This window comes from Podarcis bocagei (assembly GCF_964188305.1).
Source record: "Podarcis bocagei genome assembly, chromosome: 3".
Lineage (NCBI taxonomy): Eukaryota > Metazoa > Chordata > Lepidosauria > Squamata > Lacertidae > Podarcis > Podarcis bocagei.
In genome coordinates this window covers 106,165,520-106,186,898 of record NC_138127.1, presented here as the reverse complement: position 1 = coordinate 106,186,898, position 21,379 = coordinate 106,165,520, and the positions used below count along the sequence as shown (strand labels likewise).

The 21,379-nt window shown below is 44.9% G+C and overlaps 1 long non-coding RNA gene across 10 annotated transcripts in view; it reads right to left on the bottom strand.

The window, feature by feature from the left end:
* The window catches only part of LOC308584190, a 121,254-nt gene that overhangs the window by 87,252 nt on the left and 12,623 nt on the right, over window positions 1-21,379 (bottom strand). For 5 of the 10 annotated variants that reach the window (XR_014006605.1, XR_014006606.1, XR_014006607.1 and 2 more), the window contains exon 3: window positions 20,870-21,002. The exons of 3 other annotated variants lie outside the window; for them this stretch is intronic. This is a non-coding gene — a long non-coding RNA (uncharacterized lncRNA). Of the gene's footprint in view, window positions 1-8,203; window positions 8,382-19,404; window positions 19,582-20,869; window positions 21,003-21,379 lie in introns of those variants that run through there. 2 more of the 10 variants (XR_014006610.1, XR_014006611.1) reach the window with 2 other exon arrangements.

Here is a 21,379-nt window from a genome sequence, read left to right as displayed (position 1 = left end):
CACTCTAAGTTTTACTCCCCCCTTGCATTCTCACTGGCCAATTACATCACACTCATTTTAACCCTTTCCTATGACGCATCCTAGGAGGCAAACGCCGCATTCCTCCCCCCTTAAGAAGATTGACTCAGGAGGGATAACTTAACCTAGTTATTCTCCTGATCAATCAGCAGTACATCTTTATGGCAAATAAACATTTCCTAACCTGACATTTCACCCTTCACATCACACCTAACATTTGTACATCAAATACTGTGTTCTGGTAAAATATACATATATACAAAAACCGGTTACATCTTAAGCATTCACTTAACTTTCAATTGCAGGTCTTCTGGATAAGGCGTCTGCAACGGTGTTCAGGGTCCCTTTCACATTTTTATCCATAAAATTAAAGTCTTGCAGTGATAGGGCCCACCTCATCAGCTTATTCTTGGTCTTCATGGTTCTCAGCCACAGCAAGGGTGAATGGTCAGTACATAAAGTAAAAGTTCGGCCCCAGATGTACGGCTTCAGTTTCTGTAATGCCCACATGATGGCAAGGCATTCCTTCTCAGTGGTCAAATAATGTCTTTCCCTTGGTAGTAGTTTCTTGCTTATGAAGGTGATGGGATGCAGGTCGTCCTTCTCTCCCTGTTGGCACAGCACGGCCCCGATCCCGGCATTAGATGCATCGGTGAAGACAGTGAACTCACGATCATAATCAGGAGCAACAAGGACTGGATTTGATGTCAAGGCGCTTTTTAAGGCGTCAAACGCCTGCTGACATGCTGCTGTCCAGCTAACCATGTCTGGCTCCTTCTTCCGCGTTAGGTCAGATAAAGGCACTGCTATCTCGCTAAATTTCAGAATAAATTTGCGATAATAACCGGCTAGTCCTAGGAAAGCTCTGACTTTCTTCTCGGAGGTAGGGGTAGGCCAGTTGGAAATGGCTTCTACCTTTGTCTCTAAAAGTTTCATCACTCCTCCTCCCACCATGTGTCCCAGGAATTGAATAGTCGAGACCCCTATCTGGCATTTGCTAGCTTTGATGGTTAAGCCCGCCTCTTTAATTCGCTGTAGCACTATCCCTAAGTGCTCTTTGTGTCTCTCCCAAGTTGGACTGTACACAGCCATATTGTCCAAATAAGCAACTGTGAACTCTCTTAATCCGTTCAGGGTTTTGTCCACCAATCGCTGAAAAGTTGCTGGCGCATTCTTTAAGCCAAAGGGCATTACTTTAAACTCAAACAGCTCTAAGGGACTTCTGAACGCAGTTTTCTCCTGGTCCCTGGGGTCCATTTCTACTTTATAGTACCCCTTTGTCAAGTCTAGGCAGGTGATGTAATGACACTGGCCTATAGCTTCTATCATGTCATCTAAACGGGGCATTGGATATGCATCTGCTTTAGTGACACGGTTCAGCTTCCTATAATCCAGGCAAAATCTAATAGATCCATCAGGTTTGTCTAATAGCACTATGGGTGCTGCCCAGTGGCTTTCCGAAGGGGTTATCATCCCTGCCTTCAGCATCGCCCTTACCTCATTGCTAACTTTCCCCACATACTCTCCAGTTATTCTGTAGGGGTTGACAGCAATAGGCTTAGCATCCCCAGTGTCGATATGATGTATAACTCCTTTAGCTCTACCTGGAGTGTTACTGAAAATGTCTTTATAATCTTGTAGGATCTGCTTAACCTCCACCTGCTGATTAAGGGTTAATGTAGGAGCTATCTTTATTTCTTGTAGATTGCACAATTGCTCCCTTCTCCCTTCCCAGCATGTTATATCGGCTTCATCTGATTTGTCTGCCTCAAAACAATTAACTAAATCAGCATCTTCTTTCTGTTCTTGGGCAAAACTATGTTTTTGGCTTTTTACAATGCTCTGTCTCCTTGGGCAACAGTAGCATTCCCCTCAGCGTTGAGGGACTGTTGACCCCCCTTGGAGCGAGTAACTACAAAAGAACTCTGTACATGCTCTAAGAGATCCCATCCGATCCGCACAGTAGTAGGAATCTCCTCAGAAAGAGCAACCTGCCACTTCCCTGACCAATCTTGGAATTTAATATGGATTTCTGCAACTGGCAATACCTCAGGGTGTTTAGAAATTCCTTTTAATTAACATAACTTTCCCTGGAATTATTTTGGTGGGACGGATGATCTCTGGGTGGACAGTAGTGACTTGCGACCCGGTGTCTTTTAACCCCAGAAATCTCTTCCCTTCAATCCAAATATCTTCCCCAGCATTTTTAAAAGAAGATTATCTTGTTTTATAGCATAGCAATGTGCCACTTTAGCCTCCCCTACTTCAGCAGGCTTCGGCCTGTCCTGACTAGCTTGGCTCTCCTCAGCTTCTTTGATACAAAAGGTTCTTCTCTGAGGGCTTATATTACCAGACTTTTCTTCTCCAGATTTACAATTAAACCTTTTGTGGCCAAATTTTCCACATCCCCAGCATTGAACTTCTTTGGGTTTTGTATAGTTTGTTTTCCACCCTTTCTTCTCAGTGAGACTGGCGTTGGCTTGGGCCTTGTCATTTTGCCCTTTTGACAATGGCCTATCTCCCTTGTCTTCCTCTGAAGAGGGGTTTCCCTTTGCTTTGTTGGAATTTATTTCTGTTAGTCCCCCACACTTTCCCGCCAAAACTCGGTTCATCAAACCTATGGTCCCTTATTTTGTTTATTTGGTCAGCTAAGTTAGCAGCTTCTTGAAGTGATTGAGGGTGTCTTTCCTTTATAAGATATTTTAATTGGCTGTTTATTGTTTCATAAAATTGTTCCAGAGCAAACACTTCTCTGATTTTTGGAACAGAGTCTGCCCTCTCCTGTTCTAACCATTTTGTGAGGTAGTTTGAGATTTTAGCCCCAAGCTGAGCGTATGTCTCCTCCCTCACTTTAGTCACACTTCTGAATTTCTTTCTCAGTTGTTCTGAGGTAGTCCCAAACCAGGTGTATATTTGTTGCTTAAATATCTCAAAATTTTTGGAATCGGTCCCCGACATTTGAGAATAAATTAGGGCTAATCACCCACTGATCCTGGCTCTAAGGATCGTCATCTTGTCCTCATCTTTCACTTGAAAGTATTGACAAGCTCTTTCAAATGGTATAATGAAAGCCTCAGGGCAATCTTTTTCCTTAAACTCAGGAAAGCGCTTTAAATCTACCTTCACTTGAGTTGGACTACTGGCGTTATTACTATTATTTTGATTCTCCATAGCTGCTAATTCCACTTTCCTCATTTCCAACTGAAATTGCATTCTTTCGCTCTCACTTTCAGCCCTAATTCTTTCGCTCTCCTGCTCAGCCTTATTAAGTCTTTCACTCTCCTTCTCAGCCTTAAGTCTTTCGCTCTCAGCTTTAATTCTTTCTATTTCTTGTGCAGATCTAATCTTTTGCAATTCCAATTTATATTCTTGTTCTAACTTCCATTTTACAAATCCTTCAATGAATTTTGGATCTCCTGCCTCAGGTTTGATATTAGTTACATTTTCTAAACTCTACTCTCTGAGGATTTCCATTCTCCTCTCCTTCAGAGCTTTCATAAGTTGTTTCCCTCACAGGGTTTCTTATCTTTTTGGGTGGAATATTGTGTGAGTGAGAATTATCAATAAATTAACAAAATACGGGAAATTTCCTCTCAGTACTGTTCTTTCTGGCTAGGCTTCTCTCAAGACTCTAGTCCCAAAGGTCTGCTATGGGTTTTCTCTCTAACCCTTCAAGCTCTACTTCCTCTGACCATGAGCCTAAACCCTCTACCAGAACAGACTTTGAGCTCTCTTTCTCTTTGTTATCTTGGCTTTGCTGATCAGAAGGTCGGTGGTTCGAATCCCAGCAACGGGATGAGCTCCCAATGCTCGGTCCCTGCTCCTGCCAACCTAGCATTTCTAAAGCACATCAAAGAAAAGTAGATAAATAGGTACCGCTCCGGCGGGAAGGTAAACGGCGTTTCCGTGCACTGCTCTGGTTCGCCAGAAGCGACTTAGTCATGCTGGCCACATGACCCGGAAGCTGTACGCCGGCTCCCTCGGCCAATAAAGCGAGATGAGCGCCGCAACTCCAGAGTCGGCCACGACTGGACGTAATGGTCAGGGGTCCCTTTACCTTAAGTAAGTAAGTAATTAAGTAAATGGCTTAGTCATCCTCTACGGTGGAAAGGAGAAGGAAAAGGACAGGCTGGCCAATTATTGTTGTGAAAGGTGCTCTTCGTTCAGGTAACCGCAAGGGTCCAGCCAAGATTTATTTTAGGAGGGCCTATGAAGTTGTGCCTCCGTTTCAAGCTCTTCTGAATGAACTTTCCTTTCACTTGTGGACCATGGTATTTGTTCTCCCTCTACACAGGATTTAGCCCGTTACAAACCGATTATATCTGCCTCCTGTTGATGATGTCCTGCTGTCTTCACTGAGATTGGGAGCTGTCCACCACTGTATAATTGTTGCAGAAGGGAACTTCTGCTTGGCGAATGAGAATCAAACAAGTGTCCAGAGGAAAGTATCATTTCTCCTCCCCGCACCATGGCCCTCTTGTAGCATTTTTTGGATCAATCATTTTCAGGAGCCTCTGATCTGAGTAGCTTTAGGCTACCACCCTAAATGAACATCCCTTCTTGGATTTAGGCAAAGGGAGCCAGTGAACTGAGAAAATAGTTTCATTACGTAAAACTTGGAAAACTTTTATGATGCCTGCTAACATGAACAACAGGTTTCTTTACAAGTTGGTGATCATTTATCTGATTCCAGTTTAACCTCCTTTAATATAGCATTTGTCTGCTATATCCATTTGAGTTTTCCATTAAAACTTTATTATTTCATCCATTATGTAAAAACTGTATTGATACAAACTCATCTCTCCTCCCTCCCTCTTCCCATCCATGTCTTAGAGCCATTCTATTCCTTCAGAAACAGAATTAACCAAAACAAAACTCATTATAGTCATTATGTAGGTTGATTATACAGCCTGCAAGATTTACAGTTGTCTTAATTAGGTTTTTCATTAATTAAACAACCACTGGTAGTACAACGTATCTCTAATGCAACCTTTTTATTACACAGAATGTCATTTTCATAGAGCAGTGAGTACCAGCTACCTGTTCCATTAGTTACACAAAGCATCAATTACTTAAGTGGTCCCTGAATACATCGTCCTGTGATTGGAAGCTTAATTGGTTGCGCAGCCAGTTGTTTTCATACTTTGTCCATTGCAAAAGACACCTATGGCAGAATCAGCCTAGGGCGGCACTTCCCGTTTTGCCCCAAATGGGAGCCCAAAATCAGTGCTGATGGTACTGGTGCTTCTCCTCCATTGGCAGAAGCAGCAGGGCAGGAGGGGCACCCATGGGCATTCTGCCTGGTTGGGGGCTTCTGCCACCTGGAGCAGTGTCCTCACCTGCCTCAAGGCTTGTTCGGCTCTGGGATCAGCCCTGTCTTTGGTTGCTTTGCTCTGTGAGGTTTTGCCAATTCTTCTTGGTCGAATTCTTCAATCACATGGTATTTGATTGTTTAGATTAATATGCAGTTTCATCTATTCAACTCTTTCATGTGGTTTGCAATTCAGCAGAACCACCTGCTACATCAGGGCCCAGTACGGGCCACATGATCTCCTGCAATGATTTTGCAAAGTTTTTTTGCAGATAAAGTCACTCAGATTCAAGAAGAGGTAGACTCCACCGTGGGAGCAGGGCCGAGGCGGGAGAGTGCTAGAGTCCTGTCTAGTCAATTTGTGTGGGATCAATTGCGTGGGATCAATACCTCTGAGGATATGGACAGGCTGCTGGGACGAGTGAAACCAACCACATGTCTCATTGATCCTTGCCCATCCTGGCTTATAAAAGCTAGCCGGGAAGGGCTGGGTGATGGACTTCGTGGGGTGGTGAATGCTTCTCTCTGTGAGGGAGCCTTCCCAGACCTGCTGAAAGAGGCGGTTATGAAACCGCTTCTTAAAAAACCATCTTTAGATGCTGCCAATATTTCCAACTATCATCCAGTCTGAAATCTTCCATTCTTGGGCAAGGTGATTGAGAGAGTGGTTGCTGAACAACTCCAGGCACGCCTGGAAGAAGCGGACCATTTGGATCCCTTCCAGTCAGGATTCAGGCCTCATCATGGGACTGAAATGGCCTTGGTCGCACTGGTCTGTGATCTCCAGCGGGCTAGGGACAAAGGTGAGAGCTGTTTCTTGGTTCTGCTGGATCTCTCAGTGGCTTTTGACACCATCAACCATAACATCCTTCTAGACCATCTAAAGGGGCTGGAAGCTGGGGGCACAGTTATACCGTGGTTCTGCTCCTTCCTCCTGGGTCGTGTTCGGAAAGTGGTGGTGGGGGATGAGTGTTCAGACCCCTGAGCTCTCACTTGTGGGGTGCCTCAGGGTTGTGTCCTCTCCCCCCTGCTTTTCAACATCTACATGCAGCTGCTGGGAGAGATCATCAGGGGGTTTGGGCTGGTTGTTCATCAGTATGCGGATGATACCCAGCTCTAACTCTCTTTCAAATCAGAACCAGTGAAGGCGGTGAAGGTCCTGTGTGAGTGTCTGGAGGCGGTTGGAGGATGGATGGCGGCTAGCAGATTGAGGTTGAATCCTGACAAGACAGAAGTACTGTTTTGGGAGGGACAGAAGACGGGCAGGTGTGGAAGACTCCCTGGTCCTGAATGGGGTAACCGTGCCCTGAAGGACCAGGTGTGCAGCCTGGGAGTCATTCTGGACTCACAGCTGTGCATGGAGGACCAGGTCAATTCTGTGTCCAGGGCAGCTGTTTACCAGTTCCATCTGGTATGCAGGCTGAGACCCTAGCTGGCTATAGACTGTCTCACCAGAGTGGTGCATGCTCTACTTATCTCTCACTTGGACTACTGCAATGCGTTCTGTGTGGGGCTACCTTTGAAGGTGATCTGGAAACTACAACTAATCCAGAATGCGGCAGCTAGACTGGTGACTGGAAGCGGCTGCCGAAAACATTTAACACTGGTCTTGAAAGACCTACACTGGCTCCCAGTACATTTCCAAGCACAATTCAAAGTGTTGGTGTTGACCTTTAAAGCCCTAAACAGCCTTGGTCCAGTATACCTAAAGGAGCGTCTCCACCCCCATCATTCTGCCCGGACACTGAGGTCCATCGCCGAGGGCCTTCTGGCGGTTCCCTCACTGCGAGAAGCCAAGTTACAGGGAAACAGGCGGAGGGCCTTCTCGGTAGTTGCACCTGCCCTGTGGAATGCCCCCCCACCAGATGTCAAAGAGAAAAACAACAACCAAACTTTTAGAAGACCTCTGAAGGCAGCCTTGTTTAGGGAAGTTTTTAATGTTTAATAGGTTATTGCATTTTAATATTCTGCTGGAAGCTGCCCAGACTGGCTGGGGGAACCCAGCCAGTGGGGTGGGGTATAAATAATAAATTATTGTTATTGTTATTGTTATTATTTGCATTCTCTTATCTCACCAGACTGGGTGCCTGTTAGGATATTTCCGTTCCACCTTAAAAGGGAGCAGGATGTTTGTGTCACAGCCTGCGTATTTCCTGTTCACAGGATGTTTATGTGTTGCTGTTGCTTTCGATTTCTCAGTCTGTCGGAGACACTGACTCAGAACGGTCATGTTTTTCTTTGTTCTGATCAACGCTAAATAAAGTCTGTAAATATGCTCTCCTGCTGTGCATCTTCTGCTGTGTGCATAATCTGCTGATAAAGAGTGTGCACGAGCCCTGGAATGTGGCAAGGAATCCAGAAAACTCGTGTCGCTAGAAGCTGCGTGACTACAGGGATCGATGGATCGTCTGGCAGCCGGCTTGGGGCCATAATGGACTTTATCTCCCTGGCAGTATCCCAACAACAGGTTATGGGATCTATAAGAGGACACTTCCAGACCTGGTCTGGTCAGTTCAATAATCCCAAAATTCAGACACCTGTGGATTTTGAAGGATGACTATATTTCAATTGGCATACTTTTTCAAAGAGCGCAACTCAGATTAGTTCCCATTTAAAGGAAATCTGAACAGAATTTCATCTCCCTTCCATTCCACCCTCCATATTTTGTCACTCTTCATTTTCCACATTTTGGCCCAGTCCTCCTCACTAGACTGTTTTGGGGGATCCTCACCCCCTTTTAGTCTTCCTTTCTAATGACGTTTTGGGCCTCTGCACAACCATGCCTGCTGACACCTCCTTCTCATGGACGTAAGGTGCCATTTTGGCTTCACTAGCAAGAACACTCATGCTTAGAAATGAAAAACAGAGGGAAAAGGCTTTTGGATCTGCTTTTATTGCAAGGCACAAGATCACGTGAGCCTTGAAAATGTTGCTTTTTTCAATCTGGATGCTTTGGAGAAGAAGTCCCTAACTGGGGATCAAGCGGGATCCAGCGGCTCTCAAAGAGAGGGAGCATCTTCCACTTTTAAAAGGCATCTATCACTCCTCCTGTCTAAAACATAGAAACCAGCAACAAAAAGACAACAGTTAACTCAGTTTCATAGCAAAGTGACCATGTTTGAGACATGAAAACACAAAGCAAGGCATGTTGGACCACAAGAAAGTTTTCATGATAATAAGCCATTGGGTAGGGATAGGTCTGTTTCAGTTTTTCATTTCCAGAAACTATGAATTACATAGATTCCTCTTTCGATGAGAACTGAATCCAATCTCTAGCCCATCCTTACCCCTGGGGGACTTTGTCTTCTAGGGGCATTTACAAATATCATGAAATAGTGAGGGGGCTTTCAGGGTCTCCAATATTCTCCTGCAGACTGGATGTTATGCATGGCAGGGAGTTGTTGTCTTTGTGGCCCTGAGGAAGAGTTCTGGGGAAACAGGAAGCTTGCTCACCAGTTTGTGACAATGTTTTGAGAAACACGGGAGAACTGGCACCCTGGGGTTCCTTCAGTCCAGTTGCTAATTTCTCTGCCAGGACCCAAGACAAAAGTCTACTGCCTCAGGTTCTTTCTTTAAAAGATAAAATAAGAATGAAGCTGCTTGGAGTTGAAAGTGGGAGATTTGCATGGAATGTATGGGATGTGAAACTGAGGTAATCTTAAACGGTGGAGGGCAGGACACCACACAGAGTAAGAGCCCAGCATCTGTTAAAGCTGCAGAATAGACATCCCCTAGGCACTGAGATAAACAATGGATGAAGCTGCACAACAAATTAAATGTGCCCATACGGTGTGGTTTAGGGATTTGGCAAAGGAGATCTGGCATAAGCTCACAGGGCCAAGGGGTCAAAGACAGCTGGCCCAGCCATGAGGCAGGTGAGGACCCTGCTTCTGGTGGCAGAAGCCCCCCAGACAGCAAACCCATTGGTGCCCCTCCTGTCCCGCTGGTTCTGCCTGTGGTGAAAAAACTCGGCACCATCTTGCTTAAAATGGGCAACAATGGTAGTGCCGCTTCTGTGGCTGCAACCAACAGGGTATGGTGTGTGTCAGCGGCAGATCAGGCCATGGAAGGAGGAGCAGGTAGATGGGCTTAGGAGCTGTGCTGGCAGAATGGCAAAGCAGCAATTAGCATCTTGCATCAAGCGGCAATATGGTATGTGCCACCCTTGGCTGAGTCTGGCATAGGTATTTTTATTTTTGCAATGGAGCAATTGAGCTTGCAGGCAAAGGATGATCAATTTAGGGGACTCTGCATTGGGTACTTAAAATGATCAATCCAGAGGGTAATGGGAGAGGGGCTGGAGGTGTAATTCTCATTTGGTAAGATGAAATTACCTTTTGCAACAGAGCATACTAGATAAACACTTTCCAATTTTTTCATGAGTATCGGGACAACGTTTAGGGAAGCAAGAACCTTTGGCTTTATGGCAATGAAAAGGATTGGTAGGTGGACCACGTGCAGATCCTGTGCAAAGAGAGAGACAAACAAAACTGTCCACTGGGGAGAAGGAAGCTAATTCACAATAGGATGAAAGAGAGGAACAACTCCACAGCCCTTTGAACAGGAGTGGCTCTGTGACGCTCTGGGTGCTGTGGCATCCAAACTCCTACCCCCCCCACCCCTGCCAGTGGCCACTGGTGTTTACCACCCTTTCTACATTCACAAGAAGAAATGGTCAATCTGCTTATCCAGATATTTGCTCATGAGTGGAGGGTGTCAGTCCACGAAACACGACAGCAAGAAGTGAGGCACACATGGCTTATAAGTTATAGAGAAACTAAAGCCTGGAACTGAAGCCATCAGTGCCACTAGGACTACCCAGAATAAAAGGCTCTATATTACATCAAGAATATTTTCCCCACTAATTAGAAACTATATACCCCAAATTTTTTGGCAGACCTGTGGAAGAGACAAATCAGAATTTTATTTTCTAAAACATATTCCATAAATTTGCATAGAATTCCATAAAATCTAACCAAACTGAGAAAAGAAGAGGCTGCTTTTGTTTTTCTTTACAAGTTTTACATGCGATGCCATTTTCCATATATTAAAAAAAAAGGTAAAGGACTTTTTTGACAGTTAAGTCCAGTTGCAGACAACTCTGGGGTTGTGCGCTCATCCCACTTAACAGGCTGAGGGAGCCGGCGTTTGTCCGCAGACATCTTCTGGGTCATGTGGCCAGCATGACTAAGCTGCTTCTGGCGAACCAGAGCAGCACACAAAAAACGCTGTTTACCTTCCCACCAGAGTGGTACCTATTTTTTTTAAAATAAGTTTTTATTGTTAAAATAGTTCATCATTAATACACATATACAAGCATACAAACATACATTTCATACAATCCTTAAAAGTGTTCAAACATACTTACATTCAATCAATCCCACAAATAATTGCTTTCCCCATCACCAGCCACAGAATTACAGGATGGGAAGTAGCGCAGGCTTTTACAGAAACTAGCTCCACAAAGCCCACTCATTACAGTATATTAGGCATAATTGCATGCACATGTGCCTACCAGGAAGAATTCTTCATCCTAGGATCCCATGGCATCCAGCCTGGTGAGATAAGAGAATGCACATCCATTCCTCTCTATGGCAACAGAGCTCACTCTTTTAAGATGTGAATGGTGGGTACTTAGCTGAATGGCTATACAGTGGTACCTTGGTTCTCAAACTTAATCCGTTCCGAAAGTGCGTTCCAAAACCAAAGCGTTCCAAAACTAAGGTGCACTTTCCCATAGAAATGAATGCAAAATGGATCAATCCATTCCAGACTTTTAAAAACAACCCCTAAAACATCAATTTAACATGAATTTTACTATCTAATGAGACCATTGTTCCATAAAGTGAAAACAATCAACAATGTACTGCAAACCCACAATCAATCAATCCATCAATCAGTAGCTGAACTGGGTTCCAAACAGTCAGAAAAACAATTCCAAAAAAGTGCCTCAAAAACAAAAAGGCAAAATAAATAGGAAAAAAGACAGTCCTCAGCATAACACTCGTAATGCAAGCGTAACACTCAAAATGGAGCAAAACTCTAAGAGAGAGAAGTGTGAGGAGGAGGAAGATGTAAAACAGGATGAAAGCTAAGGTGTATCAGCCTAAACAACAAAGAGATTCAGAGGTCCGCTGAATCATAGAGTTGGAAGAGACCACAAGGGCCATCGAGTCCAACCCCCTGCCAAGCAGGAAACACCATCAGAGCACTCCTGACATATGGTTGTCAAGCCTCTGCTTAAAGACCTCCAAAGTAGGAGACTCCACCACACTCCTTGGCAGCAAATTCCACTGTCGAACAGCTCTTACTGTCAGGAAGTTCTTCCTAATGTTTAGGTGGAATCTTCTTTCTTGTAGTTTGGATCCATTGCTCCGTGTCCGCTTCTCTGGAGCAGCAGAAAACAACCTTTCTCCCTCCTCTATGTGACATCCTTTTATATATTTGAACATGGCTATCATATCACCCCTTAACCTCCTCTTCTCCAGGCTAAACATGCCCAGCTCCCTTAGCTGTTCCTCATAAGGCATCGTTTCCAGGCCTTTGACCATTTTGGTTGCCCTCCTTTGGACACGTTCCAGTTTGGTTGCTGAGAGTGGAGGAACCACACCACTCTAAGGGTGAATCTACACACAGGGGGAGACATGTCGGGAAATCTACTGTTGAACGTGGAACTGTCATTTTTCCAACTTGGCATACAGCCAGTGTTCTCGCCACCTCTGAAGCACATCTTTCATAGGATGTATATGCTGTTCTTGATTCTCTGAATAAATCAAATTGTTATCAACACAGTCCACCAGGAGTCTGAGTATGTAGCTGATGAAATCTTAGAACGTTGCTGCTCCTGACTGGAATGCAAAGGGCATGACAAAATACTTGAAGCTGCCATACCTGGTGGAAAATATAGTTTTCCACTCATCTCCCTCTCTTATTCAAATTGAGTTTTACACCCCCTTCAAATCCAACTTTGTGAAGACTTTCGCTGGCCTCATCCTTTCCAACAAATCCCCAATCTGTGGTAGAGGATAGCAGTTTGTCAACATTATTTTGTTCACCTTCTTATAGTCCAGACACATCCTCAATTCAGCAGTATTTCGCTTTTTTATGGACAGCGCCACCTGGTTCCTTCGAAGTTCTTGCCAGGTTCTTCTCCAGAAATTCCCTCAAAGTTGCCAGCTCTACTTCTGACATTGAATAGAGGTGACTTGTGGGCAAATTATTGTAAACATGCAGACTAATCAATAGTTAATCATGACAAGCATCCTAAAGTTTTCCAAATTGTATGTACAAGTTGATGATTATTTATTTGATTCCAGTATACAGTGGTACCTCAGGTTATAAACTTAATTCGTTCCGGAAGCCTGTTCTTAACCCAAAGTGTTCCTAACCCGAGCCGGGCATACCCTACCTAGGTCTCCCGCGGCTCTGGAAAGAAGAAGAAGAAGAAGAGTTTGGATTTGATATCCCGCTTTATCACTACCCGAAGGAGTCTCAAAGCGGCTTACATTCTCCTTTCCCTTCCTCACCCACAACAAGCACTCTGTGAGGTGAGTCGGGCTGAGAGACTTCAGAGAAGCGTGACTAGCCCAAGGTCACCCAGAAGCTGCATGTGGAGGAGCGAAGACGCGAACCCGGTTCCCCAGATTAGGAAACTACCGCTCTTAATCACAACACCGTACTGGCTCTCAGACCACGTTCATATCCCGGGGCACAGTTTGCAACCTGGAACACCTACTTCCCAGTTTGTGGAGTTCATGACCCAAAGCGTTCGTAAGCAGCACTGTTTGTAACCCAAAGTACCACTGAAACCTCCATTAATATAGCATTTATCCGCTGTTAAAATCCATTACACAGCCTGCAAGATTTACAGTTGTCTTAATTATGTGTCAATTCTATAAGGTGGTGTAAGCCTTATAGTGCCAAATCGTGGAATTAAAAACTTTTGTCTCGCGAAGAGAAAGCTGGTCTTCCGACCTTAGTTATCCAATTCTTGCTTTAAGTTGTCTACAAGATGGGGGGCGGACTTCCTTTTAACGCATCCCCCGGTCGTGCCGAATTTAAAAATAGAATTTTTATGTCCAATTTCCGTACTACTCACGGGTTGTTACTTTGCAGTCCAAATGTTCAAAGGAAGAAGTCAGCGCTCTCCGGCCATGGCTCGCGGCTTCACTCCGTAGAAGAAGCGGTCTACTCACAGCACCACGCCACTCTCCGTCACCCGCTCCGGAGCCTTTAAAAAGGCTTCTTCGTGGGTCGGGGAGGGCGCAAAAGGTGCCCACTGAGTCACCAAGTCCACAGGCTTCCGCACCTGTGGTTTCTGAGGGTCCCCGCGTCGCCTTCGCGGCAGGACCCGTCTTCCACGGAGCCGATTCCCTCCGGAGCTCGGAGGGAATCCGCCATTAGCCAATCGCGCTAACCCGGAAGTCGGATTTTATGGAATTTTAACCTTTAAAGCCCTATACGGCCCAGGACCCATGGAGGACCTTAGGGTTTCAAACAAAAGCACCCTGGTGGTCCTGGGCCACAGAGAGGTTAGGCTGGCCTCAACCAGAGCCAGGGCTTTTTCGGATGTGGCTCCAATCTGGTGGAACACTCTGTCGCAAGAGACTCTGCAGGGCCTGCAAGACAGAACTCTTCCACCAGGCCTTTGGCCAAGGCATAGCCTGACCCCCTCCTTTGGTAATCCTCACAGAAGTCTAGCCCAATGGTTGCCATTAATATGATTTGAACTTATTTTACAATGAATTGATTTTAGAATGCTGTATTATTTTACTATTATTTTACTGCAGATGCAGTGGGGCAGAAGGGGCACCAATGGGTTTGTTGTCTGAGGGGCTTCTGCCACCAGAAGCAGGGTCCTCACCTGCCTCATGGCTGGTCCAGCTGTCTTTGGCCCCTTGGCCCTGTGAGCTTATGCTAGATCTCCTTTGCCAAATCCCTAAACCACACCAGATGGGCACATTTAATTTTTTGTGCAGCTTCATCCATTGTTTTTCTCAGTGCCTAAGGGATGTCTATTCTGCAGCTTTAACAGATGCTGGGCTCTTACTCAGTGTGGTGTCCTGCCCTCCACCGTTTAAGATTACCTCAGTATCACATCCCATACATTCTATGCAAATCTCCCACTTTCAACTCCAAGCAGCTTCATTCTTATTTTATCTTTTAAAGAAAGAACCTGAGGCAGTAGACTTTTGTCTTGGGTCCTGGCAGAGAAATTAGCAACTGGACTGAAGGAACCCCAGGGTGTCAGTTCTCCCGTGTTTCTCAAAACATTGTCACAAAATGGTGAGCAAGCTTCCTGTTTCCCCAGAACTCTTCCTCAGGGCCACAAAGACAACAAATCCCTGCCGTGCATAACATACAGTCTGCTGGAGAATATTGGAGACCTTGAAAGCTCGCTCACTATTTCATGATATTTGTAAATGCCCCTAGAAGACAAAGTCCCCCAGGGGTAAGGATGCGCTAGAGATTGGATTCAGTTCTCATCGAAAGGTGAATCTACTGAATTCCTAGTTTCTGAAAATGAAAAACTGAAACTGAGACCTATCCCCACCCAATGGTCATGCGAGCCAAAGCTCTCATAAAACAATATGTTGTAGGCACTGAGCGCCAATTGGATCTAGCCAGGACCCCAACTGTTATTGCCAGTGCACAGGACAATTCAGTAACTCCCTGCTGCCTTCAGATACAAACCCTGCTGGAACGGACATCGTTGATTCTGCACAGCAGTACTCCAAATTTGTCGGATGATGGCCTGTACCACAAACTAGATATAATGAGGACTCGTATTAGAGTGCATGGTAGACTGATAGCTGTAGTCCTATATACTACTAACCTTTTCTGCTCTTCCGGACTTGTCTAATGTTCTCTTATCTTCTTTTGGATTCTTATAGAATCTTATAAGTTCTAACTTATTTTAGTTTTTTAAAACATTTTTAAAAAAGATTTTAAATGATTGTATCCCTCCCTCCTTATGCTGGTCCTCAACCGAAATAAAGATTTGTTGTTGTTGTTGTTGTTGAAATTCTTCTTATGGACCAACATGGCTTGCTTTGTATTTTCATGTCTCAAACATAGTCATCTTGCTATGAAACGGAGTTAACTGTTGTCTTTTTGTTGCTGGTTTCTACATTTTAGACGGGAGGAGTGATAGATGCCTTTGAAAAGTGGAAGATGCTCCCTCTCTTTGAGAGCCGCCGGATCCCGCTTGATCCCCAGCTAGGGACTTCTTCTCCAAAGCATCCGGATTGAAAAAGCAACATTTTCAAGGCTTACATGAGCTTGTGCCTTGCAATAAATGCAGATCCAAAAGCCTTTTCTCCTCTGTTTTTCATTTCTAAGCATGAGTGTTCTTGCTAGTGAAGCCAAAATGGGACCTTACGCCCATGAGAAGGAGGTGTTAGCAGGCATGGTTCTGCAGAGGCACAAAACGTTCCCCCTCCACCTTGTTTAGATAGCTGAGGATCCGGTCCTGTATATTTCATGTAAAGTGTCCCACATTCAATTCCAAGCACCTTTGGCCTGAAAGTACCAGGACGGGACACTGACCCATTGCCCTTTGGATGTTTCTGATCTGGAAATGCCATCACCCCTGATCTACAGCCATACTGACAGAGACTCCAGGGGGTTTTGAACAGAAGAGTGAAGCGGCTTCAGAAACAGGGTTGGGAAGGAGAAAGGGGGATTTGTCATCTTCTAGGGTGGAAAGGAGAAAGGGAAGGACAGGCTGGCCAATTATTATGGGGTGCAGAGTGGGAAATGGCAGGTGGAGCAAGCAGAGAAGAAGAGCCCCTCCAGTTTTGAATTATTTTTAAAGTTGTCTTGAGTCCTGTTTGAAAAAGGTGTCTGAGAGATATGATGGTGGTGAGTTAGGAAGAGGAGGAGGAGGAGGAGGAGGAGGAGACATGTGAAAATTGCCCTTCCTTCAAGTAAGCTGAAGAGTCCATCAATTCACCTTTGAAATCTCCTTGCCCTCCTTGCCCACTCAACCTCTTCAATTGGTCGACTTGGTTGTTTTTTTTTAAGAACTATATGCTATTATGACTACAACTAATAATAATTTTGGGATATGAGCTTGTGAAAATGCTCTTCCTTCAGGTAACTGCAAGGATCCAGCAATCTGGTGGGGACAGGTGAAGCGTGAGTTATTTACCTGAGGGATAAATCCCCTGGGCATTGTATCCTCCTCATAAAATTTTCATTTGATCCAAGCTATTTCATTCTGAAACATGACTGCGGCAGATCTGGATGTTAAAATCCCCTAGGACAACCAAACTAGGTGTCTCCAGGAAGCAGCTCAGGCAGGGAATCCTTGGTGCAGCGGAGAGGTCAGTACACCCAAAGGAATCCTGTACTGCCCCTATTGCACAACTCCCAGAACATGAACTCAGAAAACTGGGTCTTCACAATAGGACGCCTGGTGCTGACTAACGACTTCCTAAAAATCCTGGGGAAGCCAGGAGCAGCAAAGAGAGAACTGCCAAGCATAGGTGAAGGATCTTCAGGGCTCAGGATGAGTTGACGTGGCAAAGCTGAATGCCAGCTTTTAAGCCAAATGGAGCCTCAAAGGTTGCCAAGAGAAGGCAGGGAGAGAGCGGGAGATAACATTTCAGTCAGGAGCAGCAACGTTCTAAGATTTCATCAGCTACATACTCAGAGTCCTGGTGGACTGTTTTGATAACATTTTGATTCATTCAGAGAATCAAGAACAGCATACATATCATATGAAAGATGTGCTTCAGAGGTTGGAAAAATGTGCTTCAGAGTAGAAAAAATAACAGTTCCACTTCTCAACAGTAGATTTCCCAACATTTCTCCCCCTGTGTGTAGATTCACCCTTAGAGTGGTGTGGTTCCTCCACTCTCAGTGGACCTCTGAATCTCTTTGTTCTTTAGGCTGATACATCTTAGCTTTCACCCTGTTTTACATCTTCCTGCTCCTCCTCACACTTCTCTCTTGGGCTTTAGGATTAGAAGTCACCTCCAAACTCTACGCTAGGAGATCAAAGGAGAAACAGGCCAGCCACAGCACAGATGGACAAGAGAGGCCAGCAGGCTGTGGCCTTCAGGGCAGGACACAAGGGGGAGGAGTTGGGGACACTGAATTATAGTTGTGATTCTTGGAAGAAGAGAAACAGATGGAGTCTCCCCATTGCTTTCTCCATATAGGGTCCCTTGCTGTTCTCAAGAAGTCCTCCCAAATTCCTTCCATGAAAATAGGGACATCCTGTTTTATTATGAATAATAATTTCTCTACAGTGGTACCTCCAGTTACAAACGCTTCAGGTTAGAAACATTTCTGGTTACAAACTTCGCTAACCTGGAAGAGTTACCACGAGTTGAGAACTTTGCCCCGGGATGAGAATGGAAATCGTGTGCCGGCAGCGCAGCGGCAGCAAGAGGCCCCATTAGCGAAAGCACACCTCTAGTTAAGAACAGTTTCACGTTAAGAATGGATCGCCAGAACGAATTAAGTTTGTAACTAGAGGTACCACTGAAGGAATGGGTTTCCCAAAGCCAAAACTGACTGTGCAAGCAGTTTGAAACTGCACCCAAATCTCTATTTTTCCTTAGCTAAAATGCTTTAACTTGAGCTCTTGAGTCAAAACGCAGCTGTATAAACAAGTGCTCAAAGTTCTCTCCCTTATCAGTCTATGAAGGCTGGTAATGATGGATGGCCTTGTCCATTCCAAAGTGGAACAGGAATGACACTCTGGGCCTTATCTTACATCCTGACCACAAAGAGCACAAAGATGCACAGACCTAGTCCGGGAACAGCGCCAGAGTGTGTTCTTGGAGTTGGTGACCTCTTGCTCCAAGTTAAGAGTATAAGAACAGAAATACACTTTTATGGTCAGAAGTACAGGAAGGAATACCCTTTTATGGTTAAAAATACCGGAGCCGGAACATATGTGATGTCAACCTGCGTGTATAGGCTGACGTGGTTGGATTCCTGGGGAAGGAAGGAGAGGGTGCCTGGAGGATATATATACTGCATGAAATTTCTCATTTCTTTCGACTTGCTGTGGACTGACCACACAAGTGCCTTTCTGCTTTTCCGGAGAGCAGAAATAAAGAACTCTTTCTCTGAACCAACCCTCGGTGTCATTTGACCTCCTTCCTCCTGTCCGGGAGCAACGCAGAGCCCACCAATCGGTAAAATCTAATAAGGCTACACCACTGTATTTATACCCCACCCATCTTAAGTGTAGTCAGGATGTCTGCAGATCTCCAGAAGCAAACATTTTAGTATCTTTATTTCGGATCCTATAAATTATGTCTAATTTGTTCAGTTTGTGTGTTTTTGAATGATATAAGACTAAATTTTTATGTTGTAATTATTATTATTTTCCATCTTGCAAGCCACCTCAAGCATGGTATGAACTATGGAAAGGCACCACTCCCATAAAATTATGTCTGGAGGTATATAGCCATTGAGCTAAGTACCCACCATTCACATCTTAAAAGAGTGAGCTCTGTTGCCATAGAGAGGAATGGATGTGCATTCTCTTATCTCACCCAACTGGAAGCCATGGGGTCCTAGGATGAAGAATTCTTCCAGGTAGGCACATGTGCATGCAATTATGTCCAACATACTGTAATGAGTGGGCTTTGTGGGGCTAGTTTCTGTAAAAGCCAGGGCTACTTCCCATCCTGTAATCCTTTAGCTGGAGGGGCCTAGAATCTATAAGCGGAAACTTCCAGATCTGGTCTGGTCAGTTCAATAACCCCAAAATTCAGAGACCTGTGAATTTGGAAGGATGACTAAATTTCAACTGGCATACTTTTTCAAAGAGTACAACTCAGATTGGTTCCTATTTGAAAGGAAACTTCTTCTTCTCCCTCCCATTCCACCCTCCATATTTTACCACTCTTCATTTTCCACATTGTGGCCCAGTCCTACTCACTAGACTGTATAGAGAGATCCTCATCCCCTTTTAGTCTTCCTTTCTTATGACGTTTTGGGCCTCTCCACAAACCATGCTTGCTGACACCTCCTTCTCATGGACGTAAGGTGCCATTTTGGCTTCACTAGCAAGAACACTCATGCTTAGAAATGAAAAACAGAGGTTAAAGGCTTTTGGATCTGCTTTTATTGCAAGGCACAAGCTCAGGTAAGCCTTGAAAATGTTGCTTATTTCAATCTGGATGCTTTGGAGAAGAAGTCCCTAGCTGGGGATCAAGCGGGATCCAGCGGCTCTCAAAGAGAGGGAGCGTCTTCCACTTTTCAAAGGCATCTATCACTCCGCCTACCTAAAACATAGAAACCAGCAACAAAAAGACAACAGTTAACTCGGTTTCATAGCAAAGTGACCATGTTTGAGACACAAAAATACAAAGCAAGGCATGTTGGACCACAAGAAAGTTTTCATGATAATAAATCATTGGGTAGGGATAGGTCTGTTTCAGTTTTTCATTTCTAGAAACTATGAATTACATAGATTCCCCTTTCGATGAGAATTGAATGCAGTCTCTGAGACCCCCCTACCCCTGGGGGACTTTCTTTTCTAGGTACAATTAAATATGTCACAGAATAGTGAGTGAGCTTGCAAGGTCTCCAATATTCTCCTGCAGACTGGATGTTATGCACGGCAGGGATTTGTTGTCTTTGTGGCCCTGAAGAAGAGTTCAGGGTTAACAGGAAGCTTGCTCACAATTTTGTGAGAATGTTTTGAGAAACACGGGAGAACTGGTACCCTGGGGTTCATTCCGTCCAGTTGCTAATTTCTCTGCCAGGACCCAAGACAAAAGTCTACTGCCTCAGGTTCTTTCTTTAAAAGATAAAATAAGAATGAATCTGCTTGGAATTGAAAATGGGAGATTTGCATGGAATGTATGGGATGTGATACTGAGGTAATCTTAGACGGTGGAGAGCAGGACACCACACAGAGTAAGAGCCCAGCATCTGTTAAAGCTGCAGAATAGACATCCCTTAGGCACTGAGATAAACAATGGATGAAGCTGCACAACAAATTAAATGTGCCCATCTGGTGTGGTTTAGGGATTTGGCAAAGGAGATCTGGCATAAGCTCAGAGGGCAAAGGGGCCAAAGACAGCTAGACCAGCCATAAGGCAGGTGAGGACCCTGCTTCTGCTGGCAGAAGCCCCTCAGACAACAAACCCATTGGTGCCCCTCCTGCCCCGCTGGTTCTGCCTGTGGCGAAAGAACTCAGCACCATCTTGCTTAAAATGGGCAACAATGGTAGTGCCGCTTCTGGACCTGCAATCAACAGGGTATGGCGTGTGTCAGCAGTGGATCAGGCCATGGCAGGAGGAGCAGGTAGATGGGCTTAGGAGCCGTGCTGGCAGAATGGCCAAGCAGCAATTACCATTTTGCATCAAGCGGCAAAATGGGATGTGCCACCCTTGGCTGATTCTGGCATAGGTATTTTTATTTTTATTTTTCCAATGGAGAAATTGTGCTTGCAGGCAAAGGATGATCAGTTTAGGGGACTCTGCATTGGGTACTTAAAATGATCAATCCAGGAGGTAATGGGAGAGGGGTCGGAGGTGTAATTTTCTTTTGGTAAGCTGAAATTACCTTTGGCAACAGAAATAATTATAAATACACCTTCCAATCCTTTTATGCTTTTTGGGACAAGGTAGAGGGTAACAAATACCATTGGCATTATGGCATTGCATAGTAGTCTTTGGTTCCTGGTACTGTGCAGATCCTTTGCAAAGAGAGAAACAAACATAAGTGGGGAGAAGGAAGTTAATTCACAACTGGATGAAAGAGAGGAACAGCTCCATAGCCCTTTGAACAGGAGTGGCTCTGTGACGCTCTGGGTGCTGTGGCATCCCAACTCCTACCCCCACCCCCACCTCTGCCATTGGCCATTGGTGTTTACCACCCTTTCTACATTCACAAGAAGAAATGGTAGATGTGCTTCTCCAGATATTTGCTCATGAGTGGAGGGTGTCAGTCCACGAAACACGACAGCAAGAAGTGAGGCACAAATGGCTTATACGTTAGAGAAACTGAAGCCTGGAACTGAAGACATCAGAGCCCAAGGACTACCCAGAATATAAGGCTCTATATTACATCAAG